The following is an 11,400-nucleotide window of genomic DNA, read 5'->3' as shown; positions in this document are numbered from 1 at the left end:
TAAATATAGCGATCCTGGATGCGCTCGTGTCGGTTGATGCTGTGGTTAAGCCTGGAGTTTAAGCGGAGTGATTCTTAGAATAAAGGAGCTGATTAATTGGGAAACGTGTTGGTGCATTTTCGACAGTAAGATCCTACAAGGTCTGTTGCATTTCGAGATGTACTTGAAACACAATGATCGGGTTAAGAACTTCACAATCACGAATGATTTACATAGACAATTGAACTCATTCCAAAGGCATATTTTCTTCTCATTTTCATGCGGAAAAAGCCGTTGATAAAATGTGGTGGGCCCTTAAGTACGTTTTCATCACGTCTTTCGTAATTATCTTGCCTGATTTCATTCCATCAACCTTGCTTCTAATCCTCTTGGACATATCATGGAATTTCTCCTTTGCGACGAGCTAAAATTAATTCTGAATTCGGCTCAAGGCCCGATGATCTCTCCATTTATTTAGAAACCACATGGAAATTAACGTTCGTTTCGCCACGCGCAGAGATCTTTAGCAAAACAATGAACGCAATCGGCGGAATACGAGATCCCCGCGCACCTAGATGCGTTGTTATGTTATGCACTGATATGCTGGAGCACAGGCAGCCCAAGCTCACTTGTAGAAAAGCGGACGTGACTCTTACCGTGTTGCGCAACGTTTTATATTTATAAAAGTTTGTATGGAATGTTATCGGTTTGCATTAAAAGAGAGAAAAAAATGTCTTCTTTTGAAATAAAATGGGCCTACCTTATTGCCTTGTTATTTTCTTTGTTGATTCCAAGCGTCTCAGCCGATGTCTGATTGGTTGACTAGATATCCGCATCTAAAGTTAGAGTAGCGTAAAATATGCGAGAATTGTTGCGTGAGTGGACGCCACGTCAAAAATATTTCAAATATCAAAATTTCCTGACACAGTTTCGTTCGTCATTATCCCTGGTATGTTTTGGCGAAATCTCACGAAAATCGGTCAAGTCCCAAAAAACTCGCTCAGAATGGATGTATATCTCTCAAAATGAAATGCAAGATTTTAGCTCCTAAAGGTTTGTAAACAAGAAGCGCCTCCTCCTGAAACAGCGAACCAATGGGAAGATGGGACCTCCTGGTGTCAATGACAATGGATCAAGATTTTCCTGGGAAAAGCATTGCATAGCACTCAGGTTTTTTTTTATCTCGCTCTGATGAACGTTGAGTAATGGGCAAAGTTGGTAAAGGAAAACCCGCAGCAAAAAAGGTAAAGCTGGAAAAACTTCTGAAAAGGAAAACAGCGAATCGACAGACAGTTTAAGAAATACTCTTATCGCTGAATGAGTTCCCTCGGGTAAGTTTATTCATGATTTCATATGATTCAAGACGATTGCCTATGTTTTTGTACCAAGGCTGGTTTGCGCTTATTGAAAGGAAACTTTGTTTCTAACCTTATGTACGACAGGTGTAGATTTAATGGCGACTTCTTTGTTCACAATTTGGATGCCAGAGTGAAGAGGAGTGCCAGGATTGTTTTTTTCCTGACAAAATGGCGCCATTTCTCTCTTCTTTGTGCCTGTTTTTTTTTTTTTTTTCTTTGCTCAAGGACTCCTCTCTAATTTTGATCTATGTTTTTTATCCATGAGAAAAGACTTTCCACTGGCAGAGAACTTCCACGCGTGAATGTTAGCAAGGGCGCGATGTAAAGAAAATATGCACATAGCATGAAATGGCCGTGATATACACCTAGGGGGTTTGCCCATTTACGAGATTATGACACCTTCCTGATTTACTAACTTTAATTTGAAAATACGTTTTCCCAAATAAGTCGGACGCTGTTTGAGATTTTTATATTTTTCTTTTGTAAACGTTAGGTAAAATGGCTAACTTCAATCTAGTCTAATAAAAGGAAAAACGATTTTTTTTCGGTCTCTGAAGGTGGGAACTAACCTTAAGTGCTTTCTTACATATTGAGACTTTCCCTTAAACAGTCATATGGCAAAACATGCTGCTGTATTCGGCGAGCGGGCAACAACTACGCAATTGTATCCCGGTCGGGATACATTTGAATTTGATTAGGGGTACGTGAGCAAGAATCAACCAATCATAGTACTCGTTGTGTTGACTGAAAGTCTAGGTATATAACAATTAGCATTGAACTTCAACCGCACAGAAAACAACGTCAATCACTATTCTTGCGATTTATTATGACAAAACTTAGCAAAGCCTTACTTTCACTATTTTCGGTCTTTCATTTGGCACTATCATTACTGTTATTAATCAAGTAATTAAGAATGATTTTGGATGTGAGTCGCACTACCTAAACGTCGTTCGTATGTAGAGTACAAATCGATGTATTCTTTTCCAGTAGAGACACCAACATGGTCGCTAATTAATTGTTTTGCCGTGAACCAATTGCTGGCCGTAACGTTATATGAAAACGATCCACGAGTCGCATTTTTAATCTCTTTTGAGGCCTTCCTAAACGCACAGCCAAAGCCAACAAGCAGATGATTTGATGTTCGTATTCTGTCATGACAAGTTTCACGAGACAAGCTCAATTAATCCACAAAGAATGGAATATTACCATCGGCTGGCACATGATCCAAGCATGAGTGGTGCTTTGGTTTATTGCAGGGCTTGAAGCTGCCAGATTTGTACTCCCCCCAACCACTTGTCATTCCTTGTTTTATCCAGGACTGAGCATGTTTAAGAGTTTCTCTTCCATAACGACCCCTTATATACAAAGCAGGATTGCAAGCCGTGTTTACCCAGTTGCCTCTTATATTCGCTTTGGTAAACGATGCAATGCTCCGTAGCTCTGGTGGAAGGTGCTGCCAATTAATCATATCCCCCATCCCCTAGAGTTCGAAGTAAAATCCACGGAAATTGATGTACATGAAACCATCAATTAACTTTCCCATTCCCTTGTCAAAATCTGGCGCTTTATATCCGGAAAATGAGATTCTTTTACTTCGAAAATACTGTTTTGTTTCTTCCTCGTTAAATATTTCAATTTGTGATGAGAACGTGATGAGATCTCCGTCGACATCATACGGGACAAGGCCATTGAACTTTACACCACCAACAATAGAACCAGAGTCAAGTTCAAATGAAATATTTCTTTCATCACAGAACTTCTGAAGAACTGTCAACAGATGTGCATACTCTTCCAAGCAACAGATGGGGAGTAGTTCGTTTGTTGCTTTGCACGTGACACCAATTTCGTCGCAAGAGAATGAATGTTTGACCCCCTGGGGCAACAGTACCCGATTAATGCCCCTCTTTTTCGCCAAAGGTGTCCAAACATCCCTTTTAGTGCTCTTGGAATACGAAGTGTAATCTGAAGCGAAATACATAGAATCTGGGCAGGTCATAACTTGGTGGCCATCCTCTCTAATGCGCAAGAACCAGTCTTCAAATATCACTTCGTTCGGAAGACTTTCGTCAAGCTTAAACAATTCTGCTTTAGCTAAAAAAGGTCCCTGCAGATAATCACAAAACATACACGCATTTTGTGAGTGAAAGTAACCTTCTTGATATTCTAGAACAAAGTTTAGTAGTTTGGTTTGCACGCATCCAGCTTTCCAGTGACCTGAAATATTCCGAAATGCTCCCCCAGCAACTTTTACATTTGGTATCTGACTAACCACACGAATTTGTCGCTCTATTTGAGTGAACCATGAGAAGTGAACCACATCACGTGCTACCAGTACATACGGAGTGGAGGCCTTACCTTTGAGTGTGTTCCAAACTGTTGCTTCTGTTGTATCATCGACTTTAACCACGTCAATGTTTTCGTACTTTTGGGCCATTTCCACGATATCGTTACTACGAGTTGCTACATGAACTTGACCTGTTGGGTAGGTATCATTGATACCTTTTAAGACATTGCGAATGTGTTTCTCATCTTCCTGAGGATATGCAACGGTATTTATTAAAATACTTATTACAGCTCTCAGGGGTTTGGCATTGGTACAGTTGGTGAGAAACCAGCCGTTGGCATAGAACGGATAACCAAATTTACTTCCTCTGTACTCTTCAGCAACGGTATTTATTAAAATACTTATTACAGCTCTCAGGGGTTTGGCATTGGTACAGTTGGTGAGAAACCAGCCGTTGGCATAGAACGGATAACCAAATTTACTCTGTGACATCCAAACTTTTGCTGTTTACTTCACTATTTAGAGTGGTAGTTTCTGATGTGCCGTCAAAGTGCTTTGCCAGTTCTCCAACTTTGTCAACAAGTTCTGGCGAGGGTATACTTTTATGATTTAGGAGATATAGCAGTTGGGAGTGGATTTCGTGAAGCTCCTTTCCAAAGGATTCTCTCAGCGAGGTTTCATTTTTCTCCCCTTCTATCATTGCTTCAAGTGGGGCCCCGATATATCTGAAGAGGTAATAAGTTTCCGTCTCACATGTTATCTTCTAGTTTTGGTATCATGGTGGACAAACGGGGCCTTTGGGTCCCTTTTCTCGAAAGTTCCTGAATAACTTAACGGGCCTCAAGCCATAACTTAGAATCAAAATTTAAATAATTAATTGAGAGGTAGGTTCTGGCACCCTGTCTTGTCCTGCATTTAGTCCTGTTTATTTTGTTTCTCAAGCTCAAAGTTTTCTTTTATGATATTAACAACTTTTAACATCTTTACGGGCCCGTTAAGTTAACGGAACCTTCGAGAAACGGTTCCCACTGGGCATTTGAGCATTGCTACCGTGAAAAACCTCAACTAGAACTAAAACATTCGAACTGGAGCCTTGCCGTTGCGAATTACCTAAATAATTTGGTTCCATTGGTTGAGAATTACGGTATTTATATTATACTCATGAAACAAAATGGTTGATGATAAGAATATCCGGCGACTAGAGGAAATCTTTGACGAGCCGTTCTTGATCATCGTAAGAAGATTTTTTGAAAATTTACAATACTATCGGCACAACCACTATTTTTGTACACCACACATGTTTACAATTTACAACTTAATTTCCGATCATTTTGTTGGGTATATTGATAGAAGTAAACTAAGTTTTTTTCGGTTTCTGTGTATAATATACCAAAACAATTATTTAGTATCTCAGTGTCGGTATCAAACCTCGCTGCTACGCGGCTCGGTAAGTGTCCACCACTATTCGCCTCCACTTCGGTTAATAATTCACAACAAGAGAAAACACACTGTTATAATCTCAAATTGTTAACAGTGTTTTAACTTATGAGGAAGTAATATTATACCATTCATATCAAAGCAATTTCTTATTAATTCACCACAATTACATTTCCCACTTGAAGTTGATGTACAAGTAGCCACGGCTGCTACTATTCAATTTTACTTCTTAAAAGGGCAAATTCCTCGATCAAACATACCTGGGTGAGGTGAACAACCGAAGTGATAGGATTATAAAGACACAAATGATTGTTACGACGGACCAAAAGAGGTTATTGCTTGTTAATCTTGCCGCCATTAACCTTTGTGGACTGAGAGCTATGGAAGTACTGACAGAAAGATAAGGAGTTAGAATGCTATTGGAACGCGTGTTGTGCTACTAATAATAGGAACCTTAAGACCGAGGTTTTTAGACAATAGAGAGTTTTCGATTCACGTTTGTTTCTTAAAACGTGTAACCGCAAACCGCTACAAGTCACGTGACCAGACTCCAGCCGTCATGTTTGCCGTTAGCGGTTCACATTTCAACTTCGGGAAAGGCATTTCAGGTTGGTCAACTCCCTCGGCGCTTTTCTTCTTTTTATTCGAAATTTTTCACGTATGTCCCGTAAATATATGTCATTTGAGGTTTTTTTTTTTCGGCCCATGCGTTTGGGACGGTAGAAAACCAAACTTTAGGCCACATTTTGTGTTTGAAATGAAGGACTTTCATACTGTCGGTAATTCAAGATGGCGGCGTACTACTTATGTTCTGATAAAGATGTGTGATGGTACTTCCGATTTTGGGACCAGTAAACATTTCTGTGCTGGTTTTTGTTTATTCGAAATCAAATGGAACCCTAGCATGAAAAACATATCGCTGTTTTTCTTGATTTTTCTCAGGTATGCCTCCATTTCGTTGGCCGCTTGTGGAACAAGAGTTACCGTGGCGAGACAAGTAAGTTGCCACAGACCCGAAAAACCAGTCGAGTGGGACAAAATTGCTGAGAGGCTCAGTGAAGCCTTCAGTGATGGTGAAAACTTCGTTTAACTGAAGGGAAGAGGTTGCAGGGAGCGAATGGAGTGCTTACTTCAAAACGTAGGGCCGAAGATGTAAGATCGTTGAAGAGGTCGGTTGACAGTCTACAGAAAATTTTCCGTGAGTGCTTCAAGTAAAATTTCTGCTACAAGTGCATAACGGTGAACTGTCTGGACTTTGCTTGGTTATCTTGTTTGTATTTACTAAAAAATTCGATTTCGATCTAAAACACTGAAAATCTCAAACCTTCTAACTCCTACTGTTCAAACTGCTAACTGCGGTTTGAGGTTCGCGGTTAACACACCAAACGTGAATCTAAAACTCTCTATTTCCCACGAACTGCGTACGTCAAGCAGGCATGTGACCAGTGCCTTGCCGTCAGGTTTGCAGTTTCAGGTTCACGTTTTGTACGGCTGGACCACGCTCTAGAGGTAAGTGATTTACTGCAAGGTTTTTTTGCACCCAAGAACTCTTTCGCTTATTAATTATCGAATTCTTTTTCTTAGAAACGTAATTTTGAAGACGATTTCTCAGCTAAAATAGAAGTGGACGAATAGATGAAAACGAACATGGCGGCCGACTATTTGTTGTTAAAACTGTTATGCCGGTCGGATTGCTTTGAGGTTAAACAAAAGCCAATTTCCGATGATATGTGAAAGCATGAATGCTTATTTTGTTTCCTTAATGGCTCTGTTCAATTGGCCAAGCATACAAAGCTGCTTCAAGAAATAAGAAATCGAAATCTTCATTGCTCGACAACGAACCTTCAGAACTACTACCGTCCAGCTGCATAATTTCAAGCAAATCTTTGCGGTCTTGCCTAATTTAAAGAGGATCAAAGATTTAGTGTTCTGCTCTCATTGAGTAATCAATAAAATCCAACAAGCACATTAATCCGCATATCACCTTCGGGCAGCAGCCATCTTGTTTTTGTACTAATTTCTCATAATTCATCAGTGCTACCACCCGCGAATCTTAAGTTCCAAATATGGGCAGACGGCTAACGTGAAACCGCTAACGGCAAACCGCGGTTTGCCGTTTGCGGTAAGATGGCCAAACCTCGATCTTAAGGTCTCTAATAGCACAACACTCGTTCCAAAGAAAGTCGCCAAAACAGCGTCAAAAGCATGGTAAGCGACAAAGAAGCTACGGAAAAAAGGTAAGGAGACTTGACACGTTATATTTCTCGCTTAATTGTCCTTTTTACTTTTTCTTTATTTATTTTTTAATTTTTATTTTTTTTATCTTAAATTGTTAGGTATTCCCGTTAATGACCTTTAGACCCCAAAATCACGCACAGTACGCTTGGGCTGCCTGTGTGGTAACAATCTCAAGTCCTGTAGTAAATAGGCTTTATCTATAGCTTTGCCCACGATCTCTGGGCTCGATTTCCGCCGCTCTCTCGGGTCCGGTTATTTTCGTTCCTCTCCGAGAAGAGACGAAGGAGGAGGAGGAGCTTCGGGGAGGAGCGCCGGCTCCGGTTCCCGAACAGCGGCTGGTAATCGAGCCTACGCGATCTCAGGCAGCGGAGAATTTATGAAAAAGTGGCGCACGCAAGATTAGAGGAGGCCCCAAGTCAAAAGAAAAACCATAATTAAAAGTCCTTTCCCTGCGAACCTCAATCGCTGCGTCCGTTTGCTTTTTACTTGGTCGACACGTTAAAACTGAAATGGTAGTTGATCACAAACTCTGTATTGCAATTATTCAGGGATTAAACGATAGAACTGCGAGCAATGCAAAAGTCGCGCTGTGCGAGCACGAGACTGGGTTTACCCTGATTAAGGGAGAACAAACGAAACAATTGAAATGACATCATTCGCACACTTGAAGTAAAGAGATAGGAAATCCTTTGACGGAATCGTACCTATTTCTCCAGTCTAACTTCCCTGAATACAAGTTTTCTGTATGTCTAGCGAGTGACGGTGTCAGTCATTGTTCACTCGAAGACAGTTTTCTGCTATATAATACGTCTGGGTTAATTTGACATTGTTGTGGACTTTTACCACTCGCTTGGCGAATTAACAAGAGGTACCAAGACTCTATACTTTTCTTCTTTTATTCCGTCCTCTTCTATTGTTGCTACTACCTTCTACTACCACAGCTATTTCTCTTCTAACTTCAGCGAGGAGTGCCCTCTCATTTAATGCAAAAATCACAGACATGTTTGGGTTGGCTGACCGTGGGAATTTCCAAAACAGGATATTCAGTGTGGGTGAAACTCAAGGTCAGTTTTACCAACCCAAACATGACCGCTTAGCAAACTAGTTATCCTCAGCCATAACAAGCGATTAAAATGTCTAGCACGGTAAGAACTGAGCCAAGTTCAAGCACACACTAAAAATAAATGATCAAAACTGTAGATCTACCAAAATAGCACGTAGGGGCGAAAAGGCGAGACTTAATAAAACACAAGGTAAACCTAAAAATACTCCAAATATCAATCCTTGAAAATGTTCTACAAAAACATTCCAAGAGGCTTATCCGTGCGTGTAACTGGTAATTTTCAACTTTCAATTTTGAGTAACGTAGCCAATAAGATTAATGCTTACGCCGAGCAGATATTGATTTCATCATTTCTAGGGACGACAGATGAAAGCGTATTTGGCCCGCCTGCTGCAGAGGATAAAGTTCGCGGGCTAACTGTAAAGTGTATCAAAAAGGTCTCAAAGCAGATAGGGTCAGATAGACGAAGGGCTAACACTCGAAACGTCTGCGGTAGAAAATCTCTACGATGGTCAATTGACCTAAATTTTTATAAACCAAATTATCCTCAGAGTTTCTTTTTCCCGTGTATCTGTTGGAACGAACGAGCCAGTAAGACAAAATTATTTTGCCAAAAGCCAACTCATTTTCCAAAATTCAGTGCCGCGGTTTGCTTTGTTGATTCTCGACTTAAACCCGACACAACAAATTTGCGCTGCAGCAGTCTAGTTTATAATCGAATATCACATGGTACGAAGCTTGGCGCATAGACTGGAGACATCACCACGTATTTCATACTGATCGTGAGGTAAATAAAAGACACTCCACAACGTGTTGTTTGATTTTCAGAGGGCGATGCATTTTTTATGCTGGCGTTTTCGTTATTACTTAAATATTTAATAACGTAGTTGGACTGAAACTGTATGTCAAAGGGATGAAGTTGAAATTTTGACGTGTCAAAGCTACGACAAAATTATGACCCACATCAAAGCTGCAACACAGCGAATCTTCCAAGGTTGGACATGTGGTAAATGAAGGTATTATTAGGTCAACATGAAAACTGCGTAAACATGGCAATCGACAACAAGAAGAGCCCTTCCACATAAATTTACCTGGTACTACATTTGAGGATATATTGGTCTTGAATTGCGCACAATTCTCCGAATTACATGAAAAAAAGAATTGAACGCGAACGGAACCCTAGAGAGAACCGATGGCAGACACATATGCGCAAACTTGCGGTATTAGAGACACTGTGTTTTGATAAACAGGACTCACATGCAACTTTAAAGCGCGGGTGTCTTCGTTGCGCGAGAGAACGTTGGGGCTGTCGTTTAGTGATCATATGAAACGACGTCCATATCCTAGGTGTGAATTTCATCACGGTTGGCTCGAGTATTGATTCTTTAGTCACAAGATGGATTTACTAAGCGAAGCGTTCGCTTCGACAACAGTTCGATCGCTGGTTGCAAGGACCTTGAATTGTTAGCGAGTCCCATCCAAATACTTAAGTCGCCCTTCAGTTAACGATTAACTATAGGGGAGCCTAACACAGCCAGAAAAATGATTAAATTATGTTTTGAGGCGAAAGGCAATAAATGACTGGGTTGCAATACTTACATGTAGAATCTAGTTTGCTCTCCTCAATGGTATGCTCTTGAAGAATGGAAGGACTCCAGGTAGCCGTCGTCAAAGTTACAAGAATAAAAAGCAGTTATTCTGTCTGTAAATTTTCTCGTCGATAATAAAAGAAGCAAAATTAATTAACAAATGGTAAACACCACAACGTACAATACTGATCAATGAGTTATGGATGCACGCGGAAGGTTGCTAAGCACGAAAGAAGCGTAAGAGTCGCGCGAGTCAATAGCCGAGAGCGACTCTTAACTCAATAGTGTACACTGTGGCGTTTACCATTTGTTTTTTATAACGTAACATTGATACCTTGTAGCAAAGGAGTTTTCTGTTATTTAACAACTCTTACGTGACCCGAAAAAAACAAACGCGCGCGGAAAACTAGTCTTTACATTTGCTAACGTCACCAGCGTGCACCCATGAGCAAATGGTGGACCCTGAATTGACCAGTCAGAGCGCGTGCTTTACTTTGGTTATGTTATAAAATGCAGTTGGCTGATTTGCTCACGAGAAACAAGGTATATATCTAACGAAGCATCACTCGTTACACCTCATTTTGGGCTCGTAGAGACGCTCTTCGAGCTGTTGGAGAGGTGAGAAAATTGTAACGCAGCAACAAAATAGTTTTTCGTAAATAATAACATACTGATCATAATTTTTTTCTCAGTCCATTACCAGATTACCTCAACTTCTGTAGGTTATGACTGTCTTGGCTACCATTGATCCGTTGTTGGTGTATATATTGATATCGTTCATTGACGACTTCCTACGGTTTATGGTTATTGTAAAAAAAGTTGTCCTACGCGCGCTATTCCCAAGGAAACCCTTGAAAACTATATATTATTAGTACTTACACACTCAGTGATCTTGGCGTTTCAAGCGATCTGATTGGTTCGCTATCTCGGGCTATTTAACAATATACACCCCCGAACGAGTGGATAATGTGAAAAACAAAATGGCGGGCGTAAACTCGCGTTTCGCTAAAGTTTCTGAGGCAGAAATTGCCTTTAAATGGCTTCCTTTTAATTATTGTCGAGATCACTTCGTGTGTATATACTAAAACAATTTATCTTTTCATTCTCGGTGAATACTGGCTTTCGGGAATATTTACCTCGCCGCTTCGCGGCTCGGTAAATATTCAGCCACTATTCACCACGATTTCAAGGTATAATTGTTAACTATAAAGTATAATTGTTAACTTTAAAGAATAGACGATGAAAAAAAATTATTTACGGTTTTTGTTGTGCTAGGCGCGTGCAAGCCTTTAAACACAAAACTGACGGTGTTTACTTTACTGACAGAATGAATAACAGATGTTATTCAAATTAAAGAGAAAGGTTTAATCGGAAAATTTTATTTACGTAATACATCTAAATAGGTGGCATACGACATATGCTCCCTGACTAATCAGTGTGCCTCATGCATTT

At 40.2% G+C, this 11,400-nt stretch overlaps 1 pseudogene across 1 annotated transcript in view; it reads right to left on the bottom strand.

The window, feature by feature from the left end:
- Nucleotides 1-1,267: 1,267 nt before the first annotated feature.
- Nucleotides 1,268-11,400, bottom strand: part of LOC148732219 (uncharacterized) — a 10,719-nt pseudogene continuing 586 nt past the window's right edge. The window contains exons 1-3 of the transcript XR_016000698.1: nucleotides 5,319-11,400; nucleotides 4,132-4,346; nucleotides 1,268-4,088 (exon numbers count right to left, since the gene is read on the bottom strand). The exon at nucleotides 5,319-11,400 is cut by the window's right edge and continues 586 nt beyond it. The product of XR_016000698.1 is annotated as an uncharacterized LOC148732219 (transcript). The remainder of the gene's footprint in view (nucleotides 4,089-4,131; nucleotides 4,347-5,318) is intronic.

The sequence above is a fragment of the Stylophora pistillata genome, chromosome 4 (assembly GCF_964205215.1).
Source record: "Stylophora pistillata chromosome 4, jaStyPist1.2, whole genome shotgun sequence".
NCBI classification, from domain to species: Eukaryota; Metazoa; Cnidaria; class Anthozoa; order Scleractinia; family Pocilloporidae; genus Stylophora; species Stylophora pistillata.
Note: the sequence above shows the minus strand (reverse complement) of the source record. Positions and strands in the feature narration are given on the sequence as shown.